The sequence below is a fragment of the Trachypithecus francoisi genome, unplaced genomic scaffold, assembly GCF_009764315.1.
Source record: "Trachypithecus francoisi isolate TF-2019V2 unplaced genomic scaffold, Tfra_2.0 Lachesis_group3, whole genome shotgun sequence".
Classification (NCBI taxonomy): Eukaryota; Metazoa; Chordata; class Mammalia; order Primates; family Cercopithecidae; genus Trachypithecus; species Trachypithecus francoisi.
Window position 1 is genome coordinate 609,259 of NW_022681468.1, and position 18,738 is coordinate 627,996.

General features: G+C 40.8%; 1 pseudogene and 1 gene segment (V, D, J or C); both read left to right on the forward strand.

The window, feature by feature from the left end:
• Nucleotides 1-18,738, forward strand: part of LOC117069611 — a 314,331-nt gene that overhangs the window by 221,856 nt on the left and 73,737 nt on the right.
• On the forward strand, nucleotides 8,637-9,406 carry LOC117069734 (annotated as a pseudogene). Its single transcript, XR_004431641.1, has 2 exons — nucleotides 8,637-8,794; nucleotides 8,896-9,406. The product of XR_004431641.1 is annotated as an immunoglobulin heavy variable 3-23-like (transcript).

Consider the following 18,738-nt stretch of genomic DNA (forward strand, 5'->3'; position numbering starts at 1 on the left):
GATATGAAGTGTGCTCTCACCTGAAAGCATCTGCATCTGCTGGAAATCTCAGATGCAACACTCAGCTGCAGGGAACAAGGCACACCCAAATCTCCTGTAAGGTTTTGGATTCGTTTTCCACTGATTTGGTGCATCTGGAGCTTAGAGAAGGGGCTCCCTCCTGGGTCATAGAATCCTTGCTTTGAGTCTCCCTGTAGAGTTCACTAGGTTTAGTAAGACTAATCAATTATTTCAAGAGATGGGATCAGCAGCATATGGTGTCACTGAAGGATTATTCTAAGCCAGGACAAAGCCATTTCATGTTAGGCTATGGAAGCTGAGGGAAAATGCTATGTGAGTCCCACAGGAACTTCCTCGCAAGGCAACGGCTGGGCTGGAGGGGACACTCAGGAGCCACCCAGCCCAGGTTCCAGCTCCAGAGCAGGTGCACAGGAGGCTGGGGACGAGGTTTCCTCTCAGTGCCTGTGTCTTCCTTTGTCAACAACAACAACAACAACAAAACCCTAAGTGTTCAAGAAGTAGTGGATATGCCTTTAAATGTCCTGTTACATCAGAAGCATTCATATAACATAAGGCAACAAGAACTATTTTTCAAAGTGGGTTTCTAGGACTGTAAATATCTTAATAGTGAGGATGTAATGGATAGGAATTGTTTTACTAATTGAAAGGACACAGTATTCTGGGAGGCACTATATTCCTAGGAATAAAAAATTCAGACTTTAGTGTTAAGTAATTTTGCCTACATTGTGTGAGTGACAGGGTAGTGATGGATCTGACAGTGTGGCAGGTGCACAGACCTAGTGAGTCAGAAATCAATATGGAAAGATGAGGATCTGTGGATATGAACTGAAAGGATGTAAACAGTTCATGAAATTCTATTAAATGGAGTAGGAAATAAAACCCAAACTTAGCCGAAACACAAATTCCTTTACGATTATTTTGGGAGCAGTGAGTTCATCAGGAACCCCAAACTTCTCTTACATCTTCTGATTCCTACTGTCCATGAGATGAGAAAATTAGCTCTAACTATGCATCACAGGGTCAATCTGTAAACCAAGAGTGTTTCTATTGAAGATCATGGAGGATCAGGAAGCCAGGCAGGTGCTGGAGACACTGTCTCAGGAGCACCCAGATGATCTCAGGGGGACCTGCTGGACACTCACGTGGGACATCAGCTGTCACTTTCTCAGAGTCACCAGTGAGCTGTGCTGGTGCCTGATGGGACTAGGATGAGGTCAAGGCACCTTCTCAGTGTCATGGAGAGTGATGGTTCCAGAAATCATCCAGGTGGTCTCTACGCTAATCAAATATGGGTTCACAGTGAGGAGCATGTCCTCTGGGTGCTTGGTCTTCAGTGAAAGGATGTCTGGACATCGAAAGTTTGTAAATGGAGTAGAGCCTGCATTTCCTCAAGGAGGATTGGGGCTTGGAGCATCAGCATCCCACTCTTGTAAGGCTGATGTGTCCTTTACCTTCCCTTCCTTATCCTGAATCAGGGTCTTGAGTTATGAAATGCTCTGTCTCATGAATATGCAAATAACCTGAGATCCACTGAGGTAAATATGGATATGTCTCAGCCCTGAGAGCATCACCCAGAAACCACATCCCTCAGCTAGAGAAGCCCCAGGCAGCACAGATCCTCATCACGGAGTGGATTTGGAGGATCATCTTTCTGGTGGCAGCAGCAGCGGCAGGTAAGAGGCTGCCAAGTCCCAGTGATGAGGACGGGATTGAGACCAGGTAAGGGGGCTTTCATCAGCTCCTGCGTCCTCTCCACAGGTGCCCATTCCCAGGTCCAGCTGGTGCAGTCTGGGACTGAGGTGAAGAAGCCTGGGGCCTCAGTGAAGGTCTCCTGCAAAGCTTTTGGATACACCTTCACCAGCTACTTTATGCAATGGGTGCGATAGGCCCCTGGACAAGGACTTGAGTGGATGGGATGGGTCTACCTTGGAAATGGTAACACAAACTATGCGCAGAAGTTCCAGGGCTGAGTCACCATCAACAGGGACATGTCCATGAGCACAGCCTACATGGAGCTGAGCAGCCTGAGATCTGAGGACACGGCCGTGATTTACTGTGCAAGACACACAATGTGAGAACCCACATCCTGAGAATGTCAGAACCCACATCCTGAGAACGTCAGAAACCCCAGGGAGGAGGCAGCTGTGCTGGCATGGAGGAGATGACAAAAATTATTAGATTGAAGACTTTCTTAGAAAATGGCGTTAAGTCATTAAAGAAAAGGAAAAATATAAATGTGTAGTTAAAAATTTTTAATTATTTGAGAGATTGTTCACACAGCATTTATTCTGTAAGAGAATTTCAGGGATTCGAGAATGAATCAAATTAACAAATCTGATGAAGAACTTCCTCTGAACAAATCTTTGTAAACATGAATTTCTGAATCAGTGTTGTAAATATTCTACAATACAAACACAAGTTCGCATTTTAAGTCTACTTTTATCTCTATTTTAAAAATGCCAAAAAATCTCATTTTGTGCATGTAGCATTTTGAATTCTCACCATCAATTCATGATAGTCCTTGATTTCCCACATTCATGTCGCCATTTATCATTATGAGAACTGGGTATTTTAACCATGCTAATAGGCAAGTAATGGTATCTAATTTTTATTTAAATGCACATGTTCCTAATAAATATACTGTTGGTAAGATGCCTCTCCTGATAGTTGGTTAATTTTTAATTGCATTTCTTTTGATGAGTTGTAAGTTTACTTGCATACTGGCTATAAAAGTGATTTAACGAATTAAAAGAATTCATTTAACAAATATGTGACTTGGAATTATTTTCTCAAAGTCTGTGGCTATCTATTACTCCCTTATCAGTGATCATTGCAGAAAAATGTGTGTGTGTGTGTTTGCACACATTTAGATAAAAAAAAAACATAAAAAATTTATTCATCCATAGATAATGGCTTTGGCATTATATCTGAAATCTCATTATAAAATACACTAATAGTGATTATTTTTTTCCATGTCTCTAATCTCAGGACACAATCAACTCATGAGTGTTTAAGCTTCACCTACTTGATCGGAGGACTCTCCACCTGAGATATTTGGAATGCTTCTGTAAGGAAATGTGTTCTTCTTGCCATTATTTCTCTATTTAGTCATCTATTAATATCCGTATTGGTGTATAGATGTCTATTTCATTTTCTGAAGAAGATCCATGCTACAGTATTCATTTTATTGTTCAAATCATCACAGCTTTATTAGGTGCTGGGAGCCAATTTATTTTGGATCCTGCATCCTTACAGCACATCTCAAGCTTTTGTTTTTGAACACTTCCCTGTGTCCTGGCATTACAATACGTTCTAAGCACGTTTTCTATATTACCTTTTTTGAACATAGAATCGGTCATTTTTCTAAAGACTGCTTGTTTCTGATATTAAAGAATAGTATTAAAATAAAAAATTGTAATACTGTGTATGTGTGTTGTTAATGTGGTGTAAGTACTCCTAGGACCTTTCAACCAACTGACCTAGTAAATGAGCATGTTTATATGAACCCATATTTGTGGACACATCGAAACTTTTATGCATCTAATCTTCTGTAACTTTATTGCATTAAAAATGAGAACACACTGGCCTCTCACCCAACTATGCTACCACATGGACCTTTCTAGTCCTCCTTTATTGACTGTCCATACTCACCCACTGCAAAGTGAGGAACCCCATCCCACCATATGCCATTTGATTACTTAGCTGCACAATTTCAGGACACATGCACAGCAGTTTCAGAAATGTAAAACTGTACCCTTGTGGGAAACATGTTTATCTACTAGAATAGAGTGTTATGTGTAATTTCTTTACACTTTAAACTCATAGAATTTCCTCATTTTCAAAGTTCTTTAGGTCAGCAACTTCATTTCCCATGTTCTTCAGGGAAGTTATTTCAGTGACACGGTATAATCTGATTTATTTGAAATTCTGTAAGAGCCAAAACTGTAGTCAAGGAAACGTATAGAGGATATTCCAGGAATTTAGAGAGTGGGTATAAAATAAGTTTGAAAGGCACTGTTTAATGACACTAAAACTATCCTTACTGATATGCAATGGTTGAGACATGACACAATTTGTCTAAGCACACAATTTTGTGATGTAAAGTATAAATCTAAATAAATACAATTTAAAAAGTTCATTAACCCCAGGATCAAATACACCTTGTAGAAAATTATCTAATAACTTTTTTGGTGAGTGTAGGGATGTCATGAGATGCATGCAACAGAGATTGAAGTAATTTTCCACATTTGCATATACCATGTTTCCATTCATTAAAGACATTTTATTTAAAAAATCAATTATCTACTTGACCCAGGTTTTTTCTTCCCGGCAAGAAAATAACCCACAGGATTATTTTCTTTCATTGGTTGAGAAAGATTTTCCCAAACTTCAGCTCAGTTCAGGCATGCACTGCTCCTGAATGGGCACTTACTCTCAGATTTGTACACACACCTGTCAACATGTGGGCTCTTCTGTCAGATAAACATACCTTTACTCATGTGGATTCTTCCCTCAGACAAACACACATGTCCCCACGTGGACTCCTTCCTCAGACCACCACGTATGTCCTTCCATTTACTCTTTCCTCAGAAAACAGACATTTCCTCATGTGGACTCTCGTCTCAGACAAACAAACATGTCTCCTTGTGAACTCTTCACTCAGATAAGTGCACACATTTCCACATTGACTGCTTCCTGACACAAGCACATATATCCAATGTTGAACTGTCTTGCGGAAAAGATGATGGCAATTATAAACCCCAGCCCTGACAAGGTGTAGATCTGCATTTTTTTCGTTGTAACTTAACTTTGCCTCATTGTCAGGAACAGTGGTTTGCAGCTCCAAATGCACTGATTACAGACGGATGTCCATTTTCTTTGGAAATGCGTATATTGTGTTCTTACTGGACATATTTGTCGAAATTGTTTGCTACTATGAACATACCTGAACAGTGTCCACATTAGAGAATAAGAAAGAGTAATAGGCAGATTCACCCTGTGCATCCAGACCCAGGAATCCTTTGCCTTTGCCCTCCCTGAAATGGAGACACAGAGGATAGATGAGCAATGCTGAGCGGTGCACCTATGACCACAAAAAGAAAGACATGGAAATGTGTCTCCTCCCCTCCTTATGAAAGGCAGTTCATTCCCTGTTCCTTCAGGCCCTGGTGAGGAGCCACTCCATGTCTGTGCCCTTCCTCGGTGTCCGCACCGTGGGGTCTGCACTGATCTGGGCTTCCCTCCTCATCACCCTCAGTATCAGGGCCCTTGTGAATCAGGTCCAGCTGTGGCTGCTCCACATGGGGCTGTTCTCAGTCTGTTCCATCTGTGTTTGCAGAATTCCTGTTGAAGTTCACTGGTGGAGTATGAGGGGGAAAAATTGTACAGCCCAGTGGTTCACTAAGCCCCTCCTGCAAAACCTCTGGATTCACCTTCACTGATTGCAGCATAATCGTGGTTCATCAGCCTCCAGGACTGGGGCTGTTGTGAGCAGCAACAGGGAGAAATTCAAGAGGAAGTTCCCAGTGGTGCCCTCCATGACGACAAAGGAGCTTCTCCGTCCCCAGGGTGCCCTTAAGTGCATGGTCTCACTGACATCTTTACTTCCTTAATCACGTTTGTTCTGTAAATCACAATGAATGGGGCATTCTTCATCTATTATATATTTGTTAAGTCTTGTTTGGCATCTTTTTACAAAACTGGTCACTTTATCTTATGTAACATCCCTGTTAAGTCTTGAAAATCTTTTGTGATGTCTACTTTGTCTGAAATTTACACAGCAACTATAACTTTCTTTTGGTTCATATTTTCATCATCCATCATTTACCATCTTTATCTTTTCAATTTGTGGATATGTACAGTAACTTCCTTGTATGTAGCTAATAGTTGGGCTGTGCCTTTTTAAATCAACTACAATAAATTCTATTTTAAAATTAATATTATTTTTCTGTTATTTTGTGTTTAAATTGGCATTTCATAACGATGTTTACTTCTCTATTAAAATATTATCTAATTCACATTTTATAAATATTATATTGGCTGCCATAAGGTTTACAATAAGAATTGTATGGAATTAGATTCTAATGCAGATACTGTGATGGTCTTGATCTAAAGTACAGAGATAGTGTAACTGTGTGCTTTGAATTCCTCCTTCTCACCACTCCTTCTTCTTTACTCTCAGTTTGCACTTACATATAAAATATAATATATATTTTTATTGCTTTATATAGTTATATGTTATAGCAATTACAAAGATAATAACTGCACTTCATCTTGATTTTCCCTTTTTTACAATCTTAATTTCTTTGTATAGATCTATATTTTGAGTGCATATCCCATGGCTACTCACAAAGAAACTTTGCTAACATGTGCCTTGAAATATGAATCTGCTGACAAATTATCTCAGGATTTTTTTAATGACATAATTTTATTTGCTTTCACATTTTTATAAAAATGAAATGCATGTATAATTTTAGTTTGCATTTCACTGATAATTTATTTTCTTGCATTTATTTTTTTCTTCCAGGAGATGATCACATATTACATTCTGTTGGGCCTTTATTAACCATGTTTCTGTGAGTCTACTCAGGGTTGGATTTCAAGTGTGTGGTTGCAACGGCTGTCAGAGTTGAAATCAGCTTCTCCTGTTCACAAAAGCTTCAGGTTCCTCCAGCAATACCTGATTTTGTGTCCCTGTTTGGCTTTGGGTTTTCACATTTCATTCTCCCCAGAGAGCCTCTTTCAGCTGTGGCAGGTGCATCCTGCTGACACTTTTACTTGGTGATTGTTTGTGTGGTGAAGGGGCTTGGACACAGGCACGTTCTCCAACCTTCTGACTAAGCCTCCTTCTTAGCTATGGGTGGTGTGACTGGCTCTGAAGCATGGCCTTATAAGTGTTTCTGTTCCTTCTTTTCCCAAAGTGTCAGAGTGTCTCTTCCCAGCCACAGTGGATTTTCATCAGTGTCCTCAGCTTCTGACCCACTGTCCTTACACGACAGATTCAGGATTTCATTCCTCAGGAAAGAGATGGGAGGTGTTTCTGGGTAGAGTTTCCCTGGTGTCCTCTGTTTCCTTGTGTTCTAGTTGATTCTACCAGTGCCTGAAGGACACAAGATTTAATAAATGTCTCCCACATATAGTGAAGGGGGATTCAGCATTGAAAGGAGTTGCTGTTCTTCCTGCCCAGTCAACACCACAGGACAGCAGGTGGGTGAGTTGTCTGGGGATTTCCCCAATTCTGTGGGAAAAGCCTGCAAGTGCCGGGAGTTTCACATTCACACGCCATTAGCACACACGTCCTCAACAACTCATGAAACCTTTCCAGGTTAGCTTTTTCCTTCTTCAATACCATGCCGTGAGCGGCACCTTCCCCAGTTACTCTAATAAGTGGACCCTAGTTTCTCTGCAGGCCCCTATTTTCTCAGAATACAGGGATTTTTTTTTTTCTCTGTGACATCAACTCAGATATGTTGAAGGGTTTATTTTTTGTAGTTATTCATGGTTTTTGTTAACGAGGTCAGAATAAGATTATTTTCTCAATTTTTACATTATAATGCTTAGTATCTAATTTCTAAATAAAATTCAGAAACTGAGACAACATACCAAGTATCCATTATTTGGTGCATTGTCAAACAATTGAGAAATATTAATGTAACAAAATACGATGAGCCATTGAAATCAAGGCATGAATCATTCACATAAGAACATGAGGATATTATAAAATAATTGTGGTGAGTGAAGGAAGCTGAAGAATTCACAGTAAATCTCATGTGATTTTATTTGTATGAATTGTAGAAGATGCAACTATTGTAAATTAACATGAACAAGATCTGAATTTTCTGAGAAAAGGGTAGTAAGAGTAACAAGGTGGTGAAATGAAATTACAGAGAAGTGAGAGAAAAAAATAGAGGTTAATTTAATTGCTAACAGCATGATTGAAGTGCTGATTCAATGACTGCACACATATATCAACATTTCCCAAATGCTGCACTATCAATTTGTTTCCATTATTAATTGACTTTATTAAAGCAGTAACAAAAATGAATATATTGGCTGAGAAAAAACAAAAAAGAGATAAATATTGACACTTGAATAATCACGGACTCCTGACAATACACACATGTGAACACGGATTGTATATTTCAGGTAAACACTAGAAACGGCAAAATTCCATAAAGTTGTTATGACAGGTGGGACATCCTGAAAACCCCTCTAGGCATGTCGCACACCACCCTGGAGCTGTCTCAGGGGAGCCGACTCCTCCAGCGTTTAGCGTCACAGGCACAGATAATAGAGCTAACTCTGTCCAGATGTGTGATATTGGACACATTGCACAGCTGCTCCGTTCTGCATGCAATTATCTTCTCTAAAAATCTGACATTCACACTTGCATTAAGTACATTCTACAAGTATGTAAAAATTAAATAAGACGATGAATACTAAATGATTATCAAGGCACAATCACATAATCTGAAGTTACATTTCCTGAGAGATAGAATTGACTCCAGTGTTTTCCGGGACACTCTCATCCGCTCTGAGCACTGCCTTCTCCTCAGCCGTCCCACCCCAGAGCTTGCTATATAATAGCAAGAGACATGCAAATAGGTCCCTCCCTCTGCTGATGAAAAGCAGCCCAGCCCTGACCCTGCAGCTCTGGGAGAGGAGCCCAGCCCCAGAATTCCCAGGTGTTTCTATTCGGCCATCAGCACTAAACACACAGAACACACCATGGAGTTTATGCTGAGCTGGGTTTTCCTTGTTGCTCTTTTGAAAGGTAATTGAGAGTGAAGTAGAAATTCTGTGTGAGGGGACATGAGTGAGAGGAACAGTGGATACATTTGGCAGTTTCTGACCTCGGTGTCTTTTTGTTTGCAGGTGTCCAGTGTGAGGTGCAGCTGGTGGAGTCTGGGGGCGGTTTGGCAAAGCCTGAGGGGTCCCTGAGACTCTCCTGCGCAGCCTCTGGATTCACCTTCAGTAGCTACTGGATGAACTGGGTCCGCCAGGCTCCGGGGAAGGGGCTGGAGTGGGTCTCAGCTATTAATAGTGGTGGGAGTAGCACATACTATGCAGACTCCGTGAAGGGCAGATTCACCATCTCCAGAGACAATTCCAAGAACATGGTATATCTTCAAATGAACAACCTGAGAGTGGAAGACACGGCCGTGTATTACTGTGCGAAAGACACAGTGAGGGGAAGTCAGTGTGAGCCCAGACACAACCTCCCTGCAGGGGCGCGGCGGGAAATCAGCGGCAGGGGGCGCTCGGGACCCACCGATCAGAGTCAACCCAGAGGCAGGTGCACACGGAGCCTGATTTCCTGTCAGGATGTGGGACGTCATCTTTTTACAGTTCCTCTAGTGAACCTCTCTGAGTTCAGAACTCTGTGCTTAGTAATGTCATCTCTACGTATTTTTACAATGATTGTTTTAATATGAAAACTATTCTCATGTGCACAAAATGCAGACGATCCTCACCGAGGAGTTGAGAAGTTCCCAACCGTGGTAGCCACGATCGGAGTCCTGAGGAAGCTCAGGCTTCCTGGTGAGTCTTCTCCAGTCAGACTCAGGACAGGAGCCTGAGAAAGATTCCTGACCAGAGCTGAGGTTTGGCTCCTCCCGAGAGGGCAGAGCTGCGGGGGCTGTTCCTGCAGAGCCCTGATTCGGCGGCGGATGAATCAGACACACACGGACACAGGAGCTCCGCTTTCCCAGTTCAGCGGAGGGTCCGAGGCCACTTAGGGACTCCAAGGAGAGTCCTGCAAAGAATGGCAGCAGCGGCCCGAGCCGCTCGCGCTCCCGGCGTTTATTTAGTATAGAATTCACAGCAGACGCTCGGAGTCAACACACTTGTGGATAATTAACGTGGTTAAGAGAGTAGTTCTATGAAGAGTAAAGCTCAGGGACTGCGGTCTAAAGTAAGTACCATTGGGGGGCAGTGTCCTTGGTCGACCTCCCCCGAGAGGGCCAGTAAGCTTGTAAGGGACTTGTGAGCTTCAAATGTGACATTTTTATTGTCATGCCTCTAAATCAGGATATGTAGTTATGTTAGCTAAGAGCAAAGAAAAGCAAATTTAGCTTACTAAAAATCAGGAAAATAAAACCTAATGAAATGGAAACTGGGATATGAGTGGCTCCAGACTTGGCTATTCTAAGAGTTTATGTATCCAGGTGAGTTCTTTTCTCAATTTTACACACAGACACACCCACAATGCCAGATTCATGTCCCACTGACTCTCATTATCTCTTTTTTCATCAGTTTGCTTAGAATTTTGACTTCCAGCTGCACCCATGTTTCACAAAAGACATTATTTTTCTATGACTGCATAGCATTCCATGGTGTCAATATATTGTATTTTCTTTATCCAATCCACCATCAATGGACACGTAGATTGGTTTTTTGTCTTAGGTATTAAGAATGCCATAGCAATAAACATGAAAGTGGGTGTATTTTTTGGTAGAATGATTTGTTTTCTTTTGTGCATATACCCACTTATGAGATGACTGGGCCAAATGGCAGCTCTGCTTTAAATATTTTGCAACTCTCCAGATCCACAGTGCTTGGACTAGTGCACATTCCACCCAACACCGTATATGTGTTTCCTGTTCTCCGCAACCTACCCAGAATCTGTTAATTTTTGACTTTTTAGTAGTACTGATCTTGACTGGTATGAGATAGCATCTCTTTGCAGTTTTCATTTGCATTTATCTGTTGATTAGTGATGCTAACCATTTTTTTTATATGTCCTGGCCAGCTTATATATTTTTGAGAAGTTTATGCTCATGTCATGCCTATTGTGTAAATGCGGTTATTTTGTTTTTGATTGTTGATTTACATTTCTTACAGCACCTGGATATTGGACTTCCATCAGATGCATAGTGTGTGGATATCTTCACCCATTCTGTAGGCTCTCTGCTTACTCTCTTGATAGTTTCTTTTGCTGTGTAAAAACTCAGATTTTATCAGGTGCCACATACAGAATTTCCATTTGCTGCAATTGCTTTTGGGGACTTTGCCAAACATTTCTTGCCAAAAACAATTTGGGAACAGTATTTCTTAGGTTGTCTTCCAAGATTTTTATAGTTTGAGGTCTTGTACTTAAATCTTTACTCCATTTTTTTGTTAATTTTTGTTAATGGTGAAAGGTAGACATGTAGCTTCCATCTTCTGCATATGGCTAGCCAGTTATCCCAGAACAATTTATTGAATAGGGATACATTACCTCATTGCATGTTTTTAGTGTCCTGGTGTAAGATCAGATGGTTGTAGTTGTGCAACTTCATTTCAAAGTTTTGTATTCTCTTTCAGTGGTCTATGCATCTGTTTTTGTACAGGTACCAAGCTATTTTGGTTCCTGTGGTTTTATAGTACAATGTGATGTCTTATAGTGGGATACCTTTCACAGTATTTTTGTCACTTAAGATTGCTTTTGTTTTTAGAGTTCTTTTTTGATTCCATAAAATTTTTAAGAAGTGTTTCTTCTAATGCCATAAAAATAATGCTGGTAGTTTGATAGGAATAGCATTGAATCTGATAATTTATTTGGGCACCACAAAAACTGATAACCTTAAATGATTTCATCAAGTAATTAGAAAAGTCTCAAATTAGTAATCTTAACTTCACACCTAAATGAACTAAAAAATCTCAAAGCTGGCAGAAAAAAATAAAATTAGAGAATAACTTAATGAAATTCAGATACAAAAAGGCATACCAAATATCAATAAACCTAAGAGTTTCTTCTTTGTTAAATAAATAATATTGATTGATAGACCCCCTAGCTGGATTAACAAAGATAAAGAAAAAGAAGATCCAAATAAGTACAATCAGAAATGACAAAGGGGATATTACAACTGACCCCAGAGGCACACAAAAATTCTCCAAATACTATAAACTTCATGCACATATATTAGAGAATCTGGAGGAAATGCATAAATTTTGGGAAACACAAAATCTCCCAAGATTGAATAGGAAGAGACTGAAACCCTAAATAGAGCAATACCAACTTCTAAAATTGAGTCGATAATAAATAACCTACCAAGAAAAAGAAACCTGGAAAAGATGCCAATTCTACTGAAACTACTCAAAGAAACTCAAGGCATAGAGACTCCTTCTCAACTAATTCTGTGAAGCCAGCATCAGCCTTATACCAAAATATGGCAGAGACACAAGAGAGGAAAACTCGAGACAAATACTTCTCATGATAATAGGCTTAAAAATTCTCAGTGTCAGAAATCAAATCCAGTAGTATATCAAAAATTGACACACCACAATCAAGTATGCTTTATTCCAGAGATGCATGGCTGCTTTAACCTATGCAAATCAATATATGTGATTCACTACATAAACAGAATCAAAAGCAAAAACCGTTGTTGTATCCCAGAAGATGGAGAAAAAGCTTTCAATAAAATCTTACATCCCTTTATGTTAAAAAAAAAAAAAACCTCAAAAGTATAAGCATTGAAGAAGCACACTTCAGTCTAATGAGCCATCTATGACAAACCCACAGCCAACATCATACTGAATGGGCAAACACTGGAAGCATTTTCCTTAAGAACAGAAACAAGATAAGGATGCCCGCTCTCACCACTTCTATTCAGTATAGTACTGGAAGTATTCACCAGATCAGGCAAGGTAAAGAAGTAAAAGGCATCCATATAAAAGAAATAGAAGAATGCAAACTATCTGTTTTCACTGATGACATAATTCCATATCTAAGAAATGTTGAAGATTCTGTCAAAAGTCCCTAGTATTTATAAATTAGTTTATAAATGTTTCACGATATAAAATCAATGTACAAAAAAATCACAGTAACATTTCTATTCACTAAAAAACTTCTGGCTGAGAGTGGAATCAAGAACATGCTCTCCCAATAGCCACCAAGACAACGAAATACCTAGGAATGTAGCTAAGCCAATCAGATGAAAGATCTCTACTAGAAAAACTACAAAACACTGGTGAAAAAAATTAGAGACAAAACAAATAAATGGAAAAAATAAACATTCCACGCTTATGAAATTAAAAAATAAATATAAAAAGTAGTTTTTAAATATGCAATTAATTCTATGTAGCAATGCCATTTTTCAGAATATTGTAGATGGTAATAGCAGTTTAGCATTCGAGCAAAGGAAACGCCTAACAGAATTGCTTTATAACATTTTTTTTTCCTGTAGTGGGTGTGTTTCAGTTAAATGATGAAAGCATCGGCACATCACAGGTTGGAAACACAAAATCTGCTTATGGATTGAACAGGCTGTAGACTTTTGTCAAAGAATTACTTCAAGTCATTGAGAAAACCAGCAGACTGTAAATGAAACTTGTTCTAATTCCATGGAGAATGGAATTTGAAGAAAATCCACCTAAAAGTGTCCAAAGGCCCCTGAGCCTGGGTTCCTCGGCAAGTCCCACCTTCACAGATTTTCCAGGATTTTGTTTTTATCTAATTTACATATGAGCAGGACATAACCTCAGGTGTCTTAAAATTTCCTGCATGTGTTGATTTAAGTCTGTATTCAATTCAGCTCTACCATGTAGGAGAGTTTAACAGAGAAATTGAATTAGTATTCATTTGAAATTATCTGACACGGATCATCCGAGTCAAGTAGACAACTAAGAGTTTTCCATTTTTTTAACTTAAATTTGGTGGGGAAATGTTGATATTTGATAAAGACATTTTTGAATCTCTCAGGAAATTTACCTCCTGATGGTTCAGATAAGATCATACACTAGGTTAAGATGACAGGTTTGGCGCAATGAACTGGAACAACACTCACTTTAGCTTTCATGTTATCTCTTTTTCTGCACTGACTTCCACCTTACATTAGTCAAGAATATGGGATGGAAGAGTGCTTCTAAGTGGTCCTTGACTTGCCCATTGCTATGGATTTTCCAGAAGACGTGAGGAACCACTTTGCAAAGCGTCTCAAAGCCATGTCCTGCTCCAGAAACATGTGAACTCACTTCCTGATTGTGTCTTAACTGACACGCTCTAATCAGTGCATCTGGGCCAATTTCAAATGAGGTGAAAAAATTTGTCCTAAAGTAAAACTAACATTGTAGTAGGAATTTCTGTTTGAAAACCTTTAGTTTTATTATTGGGTAGGATCCATCAAGATATAACATTAGTTGACGTTTCTCAACAGGAGTTTAATAAATATAAAGAATGTACAGAAGTGTTTCCTAATTAAAATAAAACAAAACAGTTACCTAGGTTGTGAATGCAGCCTTGGTAATCTGCTATGTCCATGCCCATCACTCTGTGCACCACAAACTAATTTTGACCTCACATCGCTCGCTTGATATGGGAATTCAAATGTCACAGGTGGGAAAATCAGAATAAAGCACATTTTATGAACTGTCTTGGCTGTAGTTTTTGTCAATCAGGTAACTCATGTCAGCAAGAAATAGGCACAACAATAAAACGTATTCAAATCAAGGGAGAGTCTGACCTCTGCCCTCTCTCCTATAAGTGCAAGGCGGTGCCACATCCAAATTATTTTTCAAGCTCCAGGGTATAAAACGCTTTTGGGCTGTGGAAGCTAACAGCTCTCCCCTCAGGCAGGGCTGAGGTATCTGGAGGAATGCAGAATTGTGTTCATGAAGAAGATGACATTATTTTGTCTGCTTCTGTGCCTGGTGACAGCTCCCCAGGGTGACTGTCTCAGAAGTCAGATGTGGGTCTACGGGGTGAATGTAGGTACAGGTGACTGACAGGGACTGATTCTCCATGTACTCACATGCCCTGTCCCAGGAGCAGCTGCAGGAGTCAGCCCTGGACCTGAAGAGCCCACACTGACCCTGTGCCTCACCTACACTGTCTCTGGCCACTCCATCAAAACCAGTCCTTCCTACTGGATCTGGATCTGCCAGATCCCAGGGATGAGCTGCATTGGATAGAAAACGCTGGTAGTGGTTGTGGGAATACATTTGGCTTGTGGAAAATGGCAGCATCTCTTTATTTTACAAGGCAAAATAATGCTATATTGTGTACATATACCACATTGACTTTATCCATTTGTCCATTGGTAGACACTTAGTTTCCATTTCGTGGCTGCTGGGAATAGTGTTGCAATAAGCATAGGAGTGCAGGTATCCTCACCAGGTGGTAATTTCATCCCCTTTGGGTACAGTTCCATAATCTGGATCCCTGGTCATTTGATATTTCTGTTTTAATTTGTTTGGAGCCTCCATACTCCTTTGCATAATGGTGGGAATATAAAATGCCATAGCTATTATGAAAAAGCATTCTTGTTTTGAGGTATAATCCAAAAACAAATAATGTTTTCTCATAGTTTTTCATATGAGGCTCTAATAAATCTTGTGGAAGTTTTCCCATCTTGGCTAAATATAAGTTTTCCCATCTTGGGCAAGGATGAGTGTGCCCCCAATTTTCTTTGAGGCAGAAGATTGGCAGAAGGTGAGATGGAGGCTGTCGGCAGTATTCAGGAGATTCATTAATAAAGAGTAATGACAGGAGAAAAATGGAGGAAAATAGAGAGAGACATGGAGAAAAAGAAAAGGAGAATATGAATCTCATAAGAGGAAAATCTGCTGAGTACGGTTTTCAATCACAGACATATCTGTATGAGAGAGGAACCATGAAGTCAAGTGAAGAGTGGAGAACACGTTCAGTCCAAAAATCAGCATATTCTCAGAGGCACCCACTGCTCCATCACATGGGTGAGAAATGTTTGAAACCAGTGAAGTGTGAGTTCACAGTAAGTTATAAAGTTATCATGTTTCCACGAAATTTCATTAATATGCCAAGGACTTCTATAGATCACTCATGCACAAATATACACTGTGTGGTTTTTTTTTACATTTATGCAAGTATAGAGAAAAAGAATCTGTTGAGAAAACTTATTCAGGTTACAGAGATCTGTTAAATTTGAGATCCAATAGAATATTTTCTTTGAGTGAATTCTAGGCTACCAAGTGAATAGGTCAAAATTCCCTCTGTATAAATGTATTGATTGCTCCTTGAGTTGTCAAACATAAACCCAAGGATTGACATACTGAAATTTCACTGCTGTGTTGGTAATGTTTCTGGTAAGATTCTTCCAATACTTTGAGAATAGCTTTCCTGTTTCTTTGCTACAGGAAATTAATTTTCACAAGATCTGAGGACACCACATTTTGGGTGCTTTAGTTGAAGAGACTGCCTTCGTGGGAGTAGGCAGTTTTCTTCTAACAATGAGCTCACTTCTGCAAACCATTCAGTTTATTGCTGTATTGCCAAGAATCATGAAGTTCTTAAACTCCAATGCACTGGAAATCATGTCCCTTCAATTAAATATTAATTGGCACTGACATGAATTGACCATCTTGAATATGTGCCCTATGTTATGTGCCCAGCATGTTAGTGGACTGAGAATCCTCTGTAAGTTATATCCTCTGTTTGTAGCACTGAGCAGATTGACAATGCTCAGAGTCATCCATGAAAGAGAGTTCCGAGGTTCGTGGGGTTCTTGGAGACATTCAGGTGAGTTGAGGGGAGAAACAGGATTGGGGGCTGCCACCCATTTAAACAACACTGGGAATCATTACCATCTGTGGATAAAAGTCTACATCATTCAAAACACTGTTGGGGAAAAGGCTTACGGGGTGCCTGTATAAACTGGCCATAAAAATATGAGACGATAAGTTGTGGAAAGCCACAGGAGGCCTCTGAAGAGGAAAACCTCCTTATTGCCATCACATTCCCATGACCAGAGTGTGACCTGCTCTCTTATCTATAAACACTGTGCTCAAAAACAAGACACGCCTTTAAAACATTAAAATGTGGCCAGCCTTGCCAGCTCCTAGTTAAGCTCACTCCCAGCAGCTGCTCTCCAATAACTTAAAAAAATCAGTAGTTAAATATATGCTGGTTGAGCACTGCCTCCTTTTCACCGTTTCACCCCTAAACATCTGCTCCTTAGATCTAAGTAATTATACCTGATAAATAGTGTAGAGACCAAAGTTCAGTGTCTTTGCAGCCTCCAAATTACACTGGCCCCCTGACCCCCAACCTTTTTACACTCTTAACTTGTCTCTTCTCATTTGTTCATCGCCACCAGACTTCAAGTACCCTACGGGTGGTGTTGAGGCTGGTCCCCAACAAACACAGTGCATGACAGGCTGACAGGAAGAAATTCAACCCCTCAGTGGCTCCATATCAGCTCCTTACTATACTTGGTAGGGAAGCTTTTTCAGGGAAGAAATGTCCACTTTGGTGAGTCAGTGATGTTGCTCTCAGCTCCAATAAACAGTGTATTGGACCCAGGTTTCTCCTAGATCAATTTGATGACTACATTCAGCTGCTGCCCCAAAGTGTTTGACCAAGCGTGTGGCAATTTAAATGAGCCTGGCTGTGTAATGTAAATCTGAACTAAATAAACACAAATGGCATATCTGACCTAGAACCTCCAGGTTCTTTGCATGAATACTGACGTAGATCCTCTCATGGCTAAGTTATCAAAAGACCTAGTCTCTGAGAAATAGACACAGAAATTTCTCTATATAGACCATCCAGGAGAAAGACATCTGTGGAACCTTATCTATATGGAGGAAGTTGTTCCATCTCCTTAACAGACCCCTCCCAGCAGCCTTCCTTTACCATGAAAATGGGTCAAATTAGCCAATAGGGTAATAATCCTGTAATTACCAGACTAGCCAGAAAAGGGAAAGCCTCAGTTCCATTTCTGGAGACTCTGTGTATAGGTCACAGCCCAGAGGAAAAAAAAGACGACTGAATTATTAAGATTCAACTGAAAGAACATACGTACTTCCAGGATGCACACTTTGCTTTCTCAGCAGTATAGTTAATCTGGGTTAAAGATGAAAGTGTGACAATGCGCAGGCTGTATCTGCGAGGAGAACATAGGGAAACTGAAAGACAATGGCACTGGGGGCACTCAGAACCACCAGGGGGCAACCGGGACACCAGTGGGGTGCTGAGAACCACCGGGGCAACCGGGACACCAGTGGGGTGCTGAGAACCACCAAGACATGAGTGGGCGCTCAGAACCACCAGGGGCAACCGGGACACCAGTGGGGTGCTGAGAACCACCGGGGCAACCGGGACACCAGTGGGGTGCTGAGAACCACCAGGGGCAACCGGGACACCAGTGGGGTGCTGAGAACCACCAGGGGCAACCGGGACACCAGTGGGGTGCTGAGAACCACCAGGGGCAACCGGGACACCAGTGGGGTGCTGAGAACCACAGGGGCAACCGGGACACCAGTGGGGTGCTGAGAACCACCAGGGGCAACCGGGACACCAGTGGGGTGCTGAGAACCACCAGGACATGAGTGGGCGCTCAGAACCACCAAGGGGCGCTCAGAACATCAGGATTCTCCTAGGAGGCTCCACATCAGGATTCTCCTAGGAGGCCGCTCCACATCGGGATTCTCTAGGAGGCCTCCACATCAGGATTCTCCTAGAGGCCTCCACATCAGGATTCTCCTAGGAGGCCGATCCACATCGGGATTCTCCTAGGAGGCAGCTCCACATCAGGAGCCTGTGAGACTGTGGTTTCCTTTTAGCCTTTGGTGATTCCTGGCCTGGGCAAGCAAAAGTCTTCCCCAGGATTTCTCACCATTAATTCCTGGTAAATCCATGATTTCTTACCTACAATACATTAATTTACATGAGGGATTTTTTTTTTTCCTAGACAGAGTCGTCTTCTGTCACCAGGCTGGAGTGCAGTGGCGCCATCTCGGCTCACTGCAACCTCCTCCTCC